We start from the raw sequence: 13,486 nt of genomic DNA on the forward strand, positions 1-13,486 counted from the left end.
ACCTTCTTTCCTCTAGACGTAGAGGACGCCCTCTTGTTATATATACAGTCCTGGGTATAAATAGATCATGGAGAGATCTCTGTACTGTCCTGATATATAATATATATAGATATATAGATATATAGATATATATATATATATAACTTCAAACAATGGTGCGGCACTCCAAATGTCCCAAAAAATAACTTATTTATTCCACATGTCAAACAGTGCGACGTTTCAGCCCCTCAATGGAGCTTTTTTCAAGCATAGTGATACCACACACAGGCTGGGGTTATATACCCAGCTCAGTAATAAACAGTAATTACATAATTAATCAATACAGTGATAAAAATACATAAAATAACAGTGCAATATTACAAAAAATAAAGTGCTTAAGAGTACCATAGGTACATATATAATGTGTACAGTGTCACAGTGAAAGTTTAAAAGCAATGTGGCTTGAATATACAAAACTCCATCATAATAATAGTTAATAATACACCACTGATGCATATAAACATTAATTAAATATACATATATAGAAAACGCCTACCCGCTCTGTTGCCATGCCGTTCGCCACGTTTGGCTTGTATACAAACAGTATGCGCCTGCGCCAGAAAATCTGTCTGGGGTGGTGGAGATTTATTGACGACATCTTCCTCCTATGGGAAGGTTCGCTGGAGGAACTAGAAGAGTTCCATACATTTCTCAACAGGATTGACTCTGCTATACAATTTACTATGGTTCAGTCTAGTGACTGTGTGAGTTTTCTTGACGTGTTGGTTAAAAATGAAGGGGGCACATTACACACAAGCCTATACTCTAAACCTACAGACAAGAACACTCTATTGCATTACACCAGTTGCCATCCTAGGAAAATGGTACAGTCTCTCCCCTTCAGCCAGATGCTGAGGGCGAAGAGAGTGATTGATGACGAGGTGACCTTAAAAGAGACACTTGACAAAATGACCGGTGACTTTACTGTCAGGGGATACCCACGTAGATTGGTGGACCAACATAGGAACACTATATCACTTATGACTAGAGAATCTACTATGACAGCTAGACCCAAGACCAAGATGAACAGAATTCCATTCACCTCTACATATTCCACGTGCAGTGGACAAATTTCTACTATATTGAATAAACATTGGAATATTTTAAGCAGGAGCTTTGGTGATATTGTAGAATTCAACAATAAGCCACTAATGTCATACAGGAGGTCTAAGAACCTCAAGGACAGACTGGGACAGAGTACATTACCATCCAACATTGATCATGCCCAGACGACACTTGCCACACCTAAACTGGGTTCATTCCCTTGTTTGGGTTGTGTGAACTGTTCATTAATGGTCAAAGGGTCTAGCTTTGTACATCCTCTCACCAAACGGACTTACTCTTTGAAGTTTTATCTCACATGCGACTCTACTTGGGTTATCTATGTGTTGTTTTGTCCTTGTAAACTCCTATATGTGGGTCAAACCACATGGAGCCTTAAGACAAGGATGAACAACCATAGATACTCAATTAGACGAGCGAAACTTGACTTGCCAGTTGCCAAACACTTCTGTGAAAAGGGTCACAACGAAAAACAGGTCAGATTTATGGCCATTGACCATGTGCCAGTCCCAGCGAGAGGGGGTAATAGACTGGCCAAGCTTAGAAAAAGAGAACTTTGGTGGATACACCAATTGAATTGTTTGAAGCCCAATGGATTGAACGTTGAATTTAATGCCATTTAGATAGAACCCTGAGAGACATTTTAATCTGCTATTCACTTTTTTCTTCAGACATATGGTGGTGATACCCATATTGTATATTGATACCTCGTTTTTATACCTTTCAGATATGGAAGATAGGAAGGATTCGATGGAATGTGAAGAAATACGCCACCCGTTCTGTGCCTATTTACATATCACTATGTTTTTTTGTGCTGTTCTGTATCTACAAAAATTTTTTATTTTTATGGTAGTAACCTAATCTGACCGGTTTTATGGATGTTACAGCGCTCGGGTTCTAGCCTATGTAACTGATGTAGTGCAGCTGCTGTGGGAAGTATATCACTGATAAGATTACATACATTTTGCACAAGTGTATTTTTCTTCAGCACTCACCATTTTTTGTTTTTTCTTAAAACAATTTTTAATCTTATTTTGTTATTTTTTATTTTTTTATTTTATTATTTTTTGTTGTATTTTATTTATAAGTTTTTTTTTATTTTGTCTTTTCTTTTTCTATTATTATTATTCATTTTAGGGTTCTGTAGGGATGTGCTTTATCCCTTAGATAGCCCTCCATATGAGATACGTAAATTGCTTCATGCTAGGCATGGGATTGGCGCCGCTTGATGGCTGGCGCACTCCTGAATTGGATGCAGGGGGTAGACCAGGGGCCATGGGGGCTATATGGCCTCACAGCCTCAGGTCCCCCGGTTACTGCCAGATCTATGCCCTCTTTACACGGGGGGGAGGAGTGGTGGTTCTGCATACCAGGGAGGCTCCCAGTCCTGAAATGCCAACAAGTTAATAGATACCCATACCCCTTGTGGGACTAATGTCAATGGAGTCGGCTTTCATAATCTAGAGAGCTTTTTCTTTTTGATTTTCTTTTTTTATATATACTATTTTGTTTATTTTGTGTTTCTGTCATTATTTTCATTTCATACATTATCTTTATCATTATCATTTTTTTATAAAAAATGTTTTTTGTTTTTTTTTTGATTATTTTAATTTTAATTTCAATTAATTTCTTTTATTTTCATTATTTATTTTCTATTTTGCATTTTTCATTTACCTTCTCACACATTGTTAGTTATATTTAGCCATATAGACACAGACACACTACATGTATTCATTCATTGCACATTGGATATTTTTCCACTTATTTATTCCGTTTTCCTTGCCCACGGCCGCTGCGTTTGTGCGTCAGTGGGCTGGACCCGAGTACCGGGCATCCGTGTTAGAAGTGTCCCCGACGGGTGGTCTCCATGGAGACGGCGGTGCTGTTAGCGCCGCCGTTGCCATGGAGACTTTCGGTTGATGGTCACGTGTTAGCTCCTGTGGTCATGTGATCGCATGGCGCCCCACGTGACTGGCCAGGCATCCCGGAAACAGGATGTGAACAGATTGGGAGATTTTCTGGCGCAGGCGCATACTGTTTGTATACAAGCCAAACGTGGCGAACGGCATGGCAACAGAGCGGGTAGGCGTTTTCTATATATGTATATTTAATTAATGTTTATATGCATCAGTGGTGTATTATTAACTATTATTATGATGGAGTTTTGTATATTCAAGCCACATTGATTTTTAACTTTCACTGTGACACTGTACACATTATATATGTACCTATGGTACTCTTAAGCACTTTATTTTTTGTAATATTGCACTGTTATTTTATGTATTTTTATCACTGTATTGATTAATTATGTAATTACTGTTTATTACTGGGCTGGGTATATAACCCCAGCTTGTGTGTGGTATCACTATGCTTGAAAAAAGCTCCATTGAGGGGCTGAAACGTCGCACTGTTTGACATGTGGAATAAATAAGTTATTTTTTTGGACATTTGGAGTGCCGCACCATTGTTTGAAGTTGTCAATTGGCTGTGATCGAGCCTGAGGAGCTGGCACCAGTCTACTGTGGTATAGTAGTGCTGCATTTTTTTGGATATATATATATATATATATATTATTAGGTCACCTCCTTGTTATAGATACAGTCCTGGGTATAAATAGATCATGGAGAGATCTCTGTACTGTCCCCTGATATATTTATACATAGTTATTAGGTCTCCCCTAAGCCTTCTTTTTTCTAAACTAAATAACCCTAATTCTGATAATCTTTCTGGGTACTGTAGTCCTCCCATTCCCCGTATTACCCTGGTTGCCCGTCTGTGAACCCTCTCCAGCTCCACTATATCTTTCTTGTACACTGGTGCCCAGTACTGTACACAGTATTCTATGTGTGATCTGACCAGTACTGTACACAGTATTCTATGTGTGGTCTGACCAGTACTGTACACAGTATTCTATGTGTGGTCTGACCAGTACTGTACACAGTATTATATGTGTGGTCTGACTAGTGATTTGTACAGCGGTAGAATTATTTCATTGTCGTGGGCATCTATGCCCCTATTGATGCCCCCATGATTTTATTTGTGTTGGCAGCAGCTGCCCGACACTGGTCACTACAGCTAAATTTACTGTTAACTAAGACTCCTAAGTCCTTTTCCATGTCAGTCGACCCAAGTGTTCGCCCATTTAACACATAATCCCAGCCCCGGATTTTTCTTCCCCGTGTGCATTACCTTACATTTATCAGTGTTGAACCTCATCTGCCACTTCCCAGCCCAAACCTCCAACCTATGCAGATCCATTTGTAACAATGCACTGTCCTCTATTGTGTTTACCGCTTTACAGAGTATAGTATAATCTGCAAAGATTGCTACTTTACTATTCAACCCTTCTACAAGGTCATTAATAAATATATTAAATAGGACAGGACCCAAGACTGACCCCTGTGGTCCCCACTAGTAACAGTCACCCAATCAGAATTAGTACCATTAATAACCACCCTCTGTCTCCTATAATTGAGCCAGTTACTTACCCACTTACACACATTGTCCCCCAGCCCCATCCTTCTCATTTTATGCACCAACCTTATATGTGGAACCGTATCAAATGCTTTGGAAAAATCCAGATATACGACATCCAGTGATTCCCCTTGGTCCAGTCTGGAGCTCATCTCCTCATATAAGCTGATCAGGTTAGTTTAACAGGACCGATCCCTCATAAAGCCATGCTGATACGGGGTCATACATTTATTTTATAGGGGTCTGTCTATTACATTACTTAATTCCTTTAGAACACAGAGGTGAATGCAGTCTGGACCTATATAGATCTTTTGTAGGCGGCACTGTACTTCTTCCTGGGTTAGACAGGTGACCTGTACTTCTTCCTGGGTTAGACAGGTGACCTGTTCTGCGGAGTTTACCTTATCTCGCTGTATTTCTCCTGGCATTTCATTTTCCTCGGTGAATACAGTGGAGAACAATTTGTTTAATATATTTGACCTTTTTGCTATTTATATAGTTAAAGGGGTATTCCGGGCAAAAACATTTTATCCCCTATGTGGTGTCCCGGTACCGTATTGCATACCGTACCTTGTGTGGTGGTCCCCAAAGTCAGAGTTACTACTCTCAGGTAGGGTCCCCCAGGTGGGACAGCCCCTAGTCGCCTCTCTTCTTTTATAAATGTTATAACGTTTATATGTACATATTCAATAATGTGTATATTAACCCCTTAAGGACGCAGGACGTACTCAAACGGACCCTTTTCCGAGTCCTTAAGGACTCAGGACGTTTGAGTACGTCCTGTCAAATCCCGGCCCCCCGCCGCTAGCTGGAGGGGAGCCGGTGCCCGATGCCTGCTGAAATCGTTCAGCAGGCATTGGGGCATATCGCCCAGGGGGGTCATGATGACCCCCCATGTCGGCGATGGCCGCAGATTGCTGGACAATTCAGTCCAGCGATCTGCGGCAGATTCCGGGTCAATCGGGTCTCCAGTGACCCGGTGACCCGTAATTACAGGTTGTTCGAACAGCCAGAGCCTGCAGGGGTGAGGTGGCACTGGTGCCACCTCACGATCGCCCTGATTCGTCGGCCGGTTTCCTGGCCGACCAATCAGGGCGTCTGCTGCGGGTGTCACTCCCGCAACCCGCTCCGCCCCTCTTCCGGAGGACGTGAGCGGGTGCGGGATGTGCACCCCGGGAGCTGGGGACCCGATCCCCGGCGTCAATGTTGGGATCGGGGCCCCAGGAGCAGCAGCGGCGGCGACAACGAGGGACTGACCTGATGCGGCTGGATCGTTGGAGGTGAGTGACAGCCTCCTGCTGTTGCTTAGCAACAGCTCCCAGCATGCAAAAAGGGCATGCTGGGAGCTGTAGTTATGCAACAGCAGGAGGCAGACCACCACAACTCCCAGCATTCCCTTATGGGCATGCTGGGACTTATAGTTTTGCAACAGCTGGAGGCACATTTTTTCTATGGAAAAGTGTACCTTCAGCTGTTGTGTAACTACAACTCCCAGCTTGCACAAACAGCTAAAGTGCATGCTGGGAGTTGTAGTGGTGCATCTGCTGGTTGCATAACTACAACTCCCAGCATGCCCATTGGCTGTCGGTGACTGCTGAGAGTTGTAGTTTTGCAACAGCTGAAGGCACACTGAGTTAAGTAGCAAACCAGTGTGTCTCCAGCTGTTGCATAACTACAAGACCCAGCATGCCCTTCCCCTGTCCGTACATGCTGGGGGTTGTAGCTTTTGCAACAGCTGAAGGCACACTGGTTGCAAAACACTGAGTTTGCTACCAAACTCGGTGTTTCACAACCAGTGTGCCTCCAGCTGTTGCAAAACTACAACTCCCAGCATGCACTGATAGACCATACATGCTGGGAGTTGTCGTTTTGCTACAGCTGGATGTCCCCCCCCCCCCCCCCCCCCCCAATGTGAATGTACAGGGTACACTCATATGGGCGGAGGTTTACAGTAAGTATCCGGCTGCAAGTTTGAGCTGCGGCCAATTTTCTGCCGCAGCTCAAACTGCCAGCGAGAAACTACTGTGAACCCCCGCCCGTGAGACTGTACCCTAAAAACACTACACTAACACACAATAAAATAAAAAGTAAAAAACACTACATATACACATACCCCTACACAGCCCCCCTCCCCAATAAAAATGAAAAACGTCTGGTACGCCACGGTTTCCAAAACGGAGCCTCCAGCTGTTGCAAAACAACTACTCCCAGTATTACCAGACAGCCACTGACTTTCCAGGCATGCTGGAAGTGTTACAACAGCTGGAGGCACCCTGTTTGGGAATCACTGGCGTAGAATACCCCTATGTCCACCCCTATGCAAGTCCCTAATTTAGGCCTCAAATGCGCATGGCGCTCTTTCGCTTTGGAGCCCTGTCGTATTTCAAGGCAACAGTTTAGGGACACATATGGAGTATCGCCGTACTCGGGAGAAATTGTGTTACAAATTTTGGGGGGTATTTTCTGCTATTACCCTTTTTAAAAATGTAAAATTTTTGGGAAAAGAAGCATTTTAGGTAAAAAAAAATATTATTTTTTTTTACATATATATGCAAAAGTCGTGAAACACCTGTGGGGTATTAAGGTTCACTTAACCCCTTGTTACGTTCCCCGAGGGGGTCTAGTTTCCAAAATGGTATGCCATGTGTTTTTTTTTTTTTTTTTTTGCTGTCCTGGCACCTTAGGGGCTTCCTAAATGCGGCATGCCCCCAGAGCAAAATTTCCTTCAAAAAAGACAAATGTGACTCCTTTTCTTCTGAGACCTGTAGTGCGCCAGCAGAGCACTTTTCACCCCCATATGGGGTGTTTTCTGAATCGGGAGAAATTGGGCTTCAAATTTTGGGTGGTATTTTCTGCTATTACCCTTTTAAAAAATGTAAAACTTTTTGGAAACCAAGCATTTTAGGGAACATTTTTTTTTTTTTTTATTTTTTTTTTTTACATATGCAAAAGCTGTGAATCACCTGTGGGGTATTGAGGTTCACTTTACCACTTGTTATGTTCCCCGAGGGGTCTAGTTTCCAAAATGGCATGCCATGTGGGGTTTTTTGCTGTTCTGGCACCATAGGGGCTTCCTAAAGGTGACATGCCCCCCAAAAACCATTTGTCGCTCCTTCCCTTCTGAGCCCTCTACTGCGCCCACTGAACAATTAAATAGACATATGAGGTATGTGCTTACTCGAGAAAAATTGGGTTTCAAATACAAGTAAAAATTTTCTCCTTTTTACCCCTTGCAAAAATTCAAAAATTGGGTCTACAAGAACATGCGAGTGCAAAAAATGAAGATTGTGAATTTTTTCTCCTTCACTATGCTGCTATTCCTGTGAAACACCTAAAGGGTTAAAACGCTGACTGAATGTCATTTTGAATACTTTGGGGGGTGCAGTTTTTATAATGGGGTAATTTATGGGGTATTTCTAATATGAAGACCCTTCAAATCCACTTCAAACCTGAACTGGTCCCTGAAAAATATCAAGTTTCAAAATTTTGTGAAAAATTGGAAAATTGCTGCTGAACTTTGAAGCCCTCTGGTGTCTTCCAAAAGTAAAAACTCATAAATTTTATGATGCAAACATAAAGTAGACATATTGTATATGTGAACCCCCAAAAAAATTATTTTGAATATCCATTTTCCTTACAAGCAGAAAGCTTCAAAGTGAGAAAAATGCGAAATTTTCAAAATTTTCATCAAATTTTGGGATTTTCACCAAGAAAGGATGCAAGTTACCACAAAATTTTACCACTATGTTAAAGTAGAATATGTCACGAAAAAACTATCTCAGAATCAGAATGATAACTAAAAGCATTCCAGAGTTATTAATGTTTAAAGTGACAGTGTTCAGATGTGCAAAAAATGGCCGAGTCCTTAAGGTGAAAAAGGGCTCAGTCCTTAAGGGGTTAATATAATGTATAGTACTTACCTTGTTAGCATCACAGGACCTTCGGTCATGTGACCATGTTAATTCCTCTATGGTATGTTGGAGGACCTTTGGAGGTCCTTGGGTCACATTTTACCCATAATTCTATGTAAGGGTGATTGACAGAAGTATTGGACCAATTAGCTCTAGTCCAGCCCCTGCCCATATAAGGGAGCTGTAGCCAATGATCGCTCTTTTGGGTTGCTGCTCTCGTGGATGCCGGACTAGCAGGACGGATCTGCGCAACTTTCAAAGACAAGCTAGGCCAGAAAACCTACCAGCCTCAGCCTAAACTAAACCGTGAGTTCTAAACTAATCCCTGCTAAAGCTAGCGTGACTACTGGACCACAACTAAATCCCCTAAATCCAGTGGAACAGCGCATATCAGTCTACGCACTCTAAAACGCTTAAGGTCCCAACCACTGTCAATCTCTAAGAGGCTTTGCATGTATAGAGACTGTTCCGGTTATGAAGCTTGCATAAAATATTCAGTAAAGTTCCGACTGTTTTCAGCAAACTCTCCGGTTGTGGACATTCAATTATTCTATACCTCCCTATCGCTCTTGGGAAGGGTGGCGGTAGGACAAGCATTACAGAGGAGCCCTCACCCTGGCGTCACGAATAGCAAGGGTTAACCAGACACCCTTTAGTCACCGCACAGTTACATCCCTTATACCCTTCTCCCCCAGGCTATCACACCTATTCAAAGGAGAGGGGACAAGATGTCTGACGGCGGGGGGGGGGGGGAGTGGGTGCTGCTGAGACCCCCCATGATCTCCCTGCAGCACCCGCATTTTGGAAATCTCTTTTTCCGGACATCACGCCACGCCCCCTCCATTCATGTCTACGGGTTAGATTTGGGGTTTGATTTACGCTCTTTGGCAATGAGTCTTTCTGTCTCTATTTTTGCAGCTTTTATCAGTTTTTTACATATTCTACTTTTTTTCTATAGCTTTTTAATGCTTCTTCACTGTCGTCCTGTTTTAGTAGTTTAAATGCTTTATTTTTGTCATTTATTGCCCCCTTAACATTTTTGTTCATCCGTATGGGTTTTCTTTTATTCCCATAAGGTATATACATCTTATAGTGAGAATTTAAGATATGTTTAAAAGTCTCCCATTTAGTGTCAGTATTCTTGTTTTTGAGGACATTATCCCATATAATATTGTTAAGGGCTTCTCTGAGTTTATTAAACTTTGCCTTCCTAAAGTTCATTGTTTTTGTGGCCCCTCGAGAGATTCCCTTATTGAAGAACAAGTTATATTATGATCACTATTTCCTAGGTGTCATTTTACCTGCACATTAATTACTCTGTCAGGTCTGTTGGTTAATATTAAGTCTAGTAGGGCGCCCCCTCTGGTCAGGTCTGTTGGTTAATATTAAGTCTAGTAGGGTGCCCCCTCTGGTCAGGTCTGTTGGTTAATATTAAGTCTAGTAGGGCGCCCCCTCTGGTCTGGTCTGTTGGTTAATATTAAGTCTAGTAGGGTGCCCCCTCTTGTCGGGCCCTGCACCATTTGGGACAGAATTGTCATTAGTTATAGTCAGAATCCTGTTTCCTTTATGAGATTCACAGGACTCAGTCTCCCAGTTTATATCAGGATAGTTATAGTCTCCATTATTATCACCTCATTCTGATTTGCTGCCTTGTTTATTTGCCTCAATAATTGATCTTCTGCTTCTTCCATTATGTTTGGTGGCTTATAACAAACCCCATAATCCTTCTCCTCAGTGACCGACCAAGGATGGAGGAGGACAGAGACCACATGTCTGGGAGGATATTAGACCTCACCCTAGAGATGATCTACTGGATCACTGGAGAGGTGAGAGGGTCACATGACCTTCCTTGTATCTCTATTAATAAAGCAGGGAAATGAGCGGAAAGGTGCGGGATTCTTCTTCTCTCTGTAGTGATCAGTGTCTCCCCATACACAGGATTACACAGTAGTGAAGAAGTCGTCTGGTGAGTGTGTGACACCCCGTGTGTCAGGAGGCTGGAGCAGGAGCCAGAGCCCCGCCCCCGAGGAGCCTCCACCTCATTCACTGATACATGAGCAGAAGATCCTAGAACTTACCTCCAGGATCACTGAGCTGCTGACTGGAGAGGTGAGCGCTGCTGGGAATGCTGGGACATTATACAATAACACCAAGGTATGAAGTGTCTGGAGGAGAATTGTATCATTGTCTGTGTCAGGTTCCTATAAGGTGTCAGGATGTCACTGTCTATTTCTCCATGGAGGAGTGGGAGTATTTATTAGGACACAAGGATCTGTACAAGGATCAGGTCATGATGGAGGATCACCAGTCCCTCACATCACCAGGTAAGAGGAGAGAGCAGGTTTGTGGATCTCCTAGATTCCCCCATCATCTGATCATCACATATAACAATGGATTCAGTCACTGTGTTTATTTCCTATAGATGGATCCAGTAGTATAAATCCCCCCGAGAGATGTCCCCGTCCTCTATATCCCCCGGACTGTAAAGAGGAAGAGGAGGATATCCCACTGGACCATCAGGTAGATGTTGGACATGATCTTTCTCTTCACAGAACATTAGTCCAGGACTTCAGCCTCATCTAGAATAGGAAAGTAAATCTTGGAAAAGTTGGGTTGTAGCGCAAACCACAAGGACATCTGCTTGTTAGGTGCAAAGGTATCTTTATTACCCTCTTAAGGACCCAGGGCGTACCTGTACACCCTGAGTCTGCTCCTGTTCTATAACACGGGGCCACAGCCTCTAATAACGACCGGGACCCGTGGCTAATGGCGCGGCACTGATTGCGGTGCCGCGCACTATTAACCCTTTAGACGTGGCGTTCAAAGTTGATCATCGCGTCTAAAGTGAAAGTAAACTACTCCCGGCTAGCTCAGTCGACTGTTGGGGACTGCCGCGGCTAAATTGCGGCATCCTGAACAGCTGGAGCGCACAAGGAGGGCCCCTACCTTCCTCCATTCTGTCCGATTGCCGAATGACTGCTCCGTGCCTGAGATCCACACATGAGCAGTCAAGCAGCAGAATCATTGATCAATGTTATCCTATGGGATAACAATAATCAATGTAAAAGATCAGAGTGTGCAGTGCTATAGCCACTAGAGGGAGCTATAACATTGGAAAAAAAAGGGGAAAAAAAAGTTAATAAAGATCATTTAACCCCTTCCCTAATAAAAGTTTGAATCGCCCCCCCTTTTACCGTTAAAAAAAAAAACAAAAAAAACTAAATAAACATATGTGGTATCGCCGCATACGGAAATGTCCGAATTATAAAAATCGTTATTTAAACCACACAGTCAATGGCGTACGCGCAAAAAAATTGCATATTTTTGGTCACTTTTTATATAATGAAAAAATTTATATACAGCGAACAAAAAGTCCGATCAATACAAAAATGGTACCGCTAAAAACTTTAGATCACGGTGCAAAAAATGAGCCCTCATACCGACCCATACGGGGAAAAATAAAAAGTTATAGGGGTCAGAAGATAACAATTTTAAACGTATATATTTTCCTGCATGTAGTTCATTTTAACCGTATGGGCCTACAGAATAATAAGGTGTCCTTTTTACTGAAAAATGTACTACGTAGAAACGGAAGCCCCCAAAAGTTACAAACTGGTGGTTTGTTTTTTTTCTTCAATTTTGTCGCACAATGATTTTTTTTCCGTTTCGCAATTTTTTGGGTAAAATTACTGATGTCATTACAAAGTAGAAATGGTGGCACAAAAAATAAGCATCATATGGATTTTTAGGTGCAAAATTGAAAGAGTTATGATTTTTTTAAAGGTAAGGAGGAAAAAACGAAAGTGCAAAAACAGAAAAACTCTGGGTACTTAAGGGGTTAAGTCAGAAAATTATGCGTTTCGAGGCAACAGTGCCTCTTCCTCAGGTAAAAAGGCTTGTATACAGACAGTGGGACATGTTCAGTTTATATGCACATACATACTGGCGCCAAAATTGCAAGACAAAACAAGGTACGCCCACTGGGGGGAAATACAGCGTTGTTCCTAAATAAAACTGGTAAAACCCATGATCATATAAATAAAAGAACATTCATACATAATACAGCAGGTTTATTGGCAGAACACAACTAATAGTAGGTTTGATTGCACTGCCTTGAGTGCTGATTAGTGTTGAGCGCGAATATTCGAAATGCGTATTTTTACCGCGAATATTGGCACTTCCCAATTTTGCGAATATTTCGATTATACTGAAATATATTCATAATGAATATTAGTGTTTTTTTTTTTTTTAAATGCGAATTTATGCGAATATCAGCACTTCCAGACTGGACACTGATCCCTCCCTTCTTTAACCCCTTAAGGACCCAGGGTTTTTCCGTTTTTGCACTTTCGTTTTTTCCTCCTTACCTTTTAAAAATCATAACCCTTTCAATTTTCCACCTAAAAATCCATATTATGGCTTATTTTTTGCGTCGCCAATTCTACTTTGCAGTGACATTAGTCATTTTACCCAAAAATGCACGGCGAAACGGAAAAAAAAATCATTGTGCGACAAAATCGAAAAAAAACGCTATTTTGTAACTTTTGGGGGCTTCCGTTTCTACGCAGTGCATATTTTGGTAAAAATTACACCTTATCATTATTCTGTAGGTCCATACGGTTAAAATGATCCCCTACTTATATAGGTTTGATTTTGTCGCACTTCTGGAAAAAATCATAACTACATGCAGGAAAATTTATACGTTTAAAAATGTCATCTTCTGACCCCTATAACTTTTTTATTTTTCCACGTACAGGGCGGTATGAGGGCTCATTTTTTGCGCCGTGATCTGAAGTTTTTATCGGTATGATTTTTGTTTTGATCGGACTTTTTGATCACTTTTTATTCATTTTTTTTAATGGTATAAAAAGTGACCAAAATACGCTTTTTTGCACTTTGGAATTTTTTGCGCGTACGCCATTGACCGTGCGGTTTAATTAATGATATATTTTTATAGTTCGGACATTTACGCACGCGGCGATACCACATATGTTTATTAA

The 13,486-nt window shown here is 41.8% G+C and overlaps 1 protein-coding gene across 3 annotated transcripts in view; it reads left to right on the forward strand.

Annotated features, from left to right (window-relative positions):
• The window catches only part of LOC130357211 (gastrula zinc finger protein XlCGF26.1-like), a 128,517-nt gene that overhangs the window by 59,753 nt on the left and 55,278 nt on the right, over nucleotides 1-13,486 (forward strand). Inside the window, exons 2-3 of one of the 3 annotated variants that reach the window (XM_056559809.1) lie at nucleotides 10,222-10,312; nucleotides 10,425-11,006. The exons of 1 other annotated variant lie outside the window; for it this stretch is intronic. The gene's annotated coding sequence lies outside the window, so the exon portion shown is untranslated. Of the gene's footprint in view, nucleotides 1-10,221; nucleotides 10,313-10,424; nucleotides 11,007-13,486 lie in introns of those variants that run through there. One more of the 3 variants, XM_056559812.1, reaches the window with a different exon arrangement.

Source organism: Hyla sarda, chromosome 2 (genome assembly GCF_029499605.1).
Source record: "Hyla sarda isolate aHylSar1 chromosome 2, aHylSar1.hap1, whole genome shotgun sequence".
NCBI lineage: Eukaryota > Metazoa > Chordata > Amphibia > Anura > Hylidae > Hyla > Hyla sarda.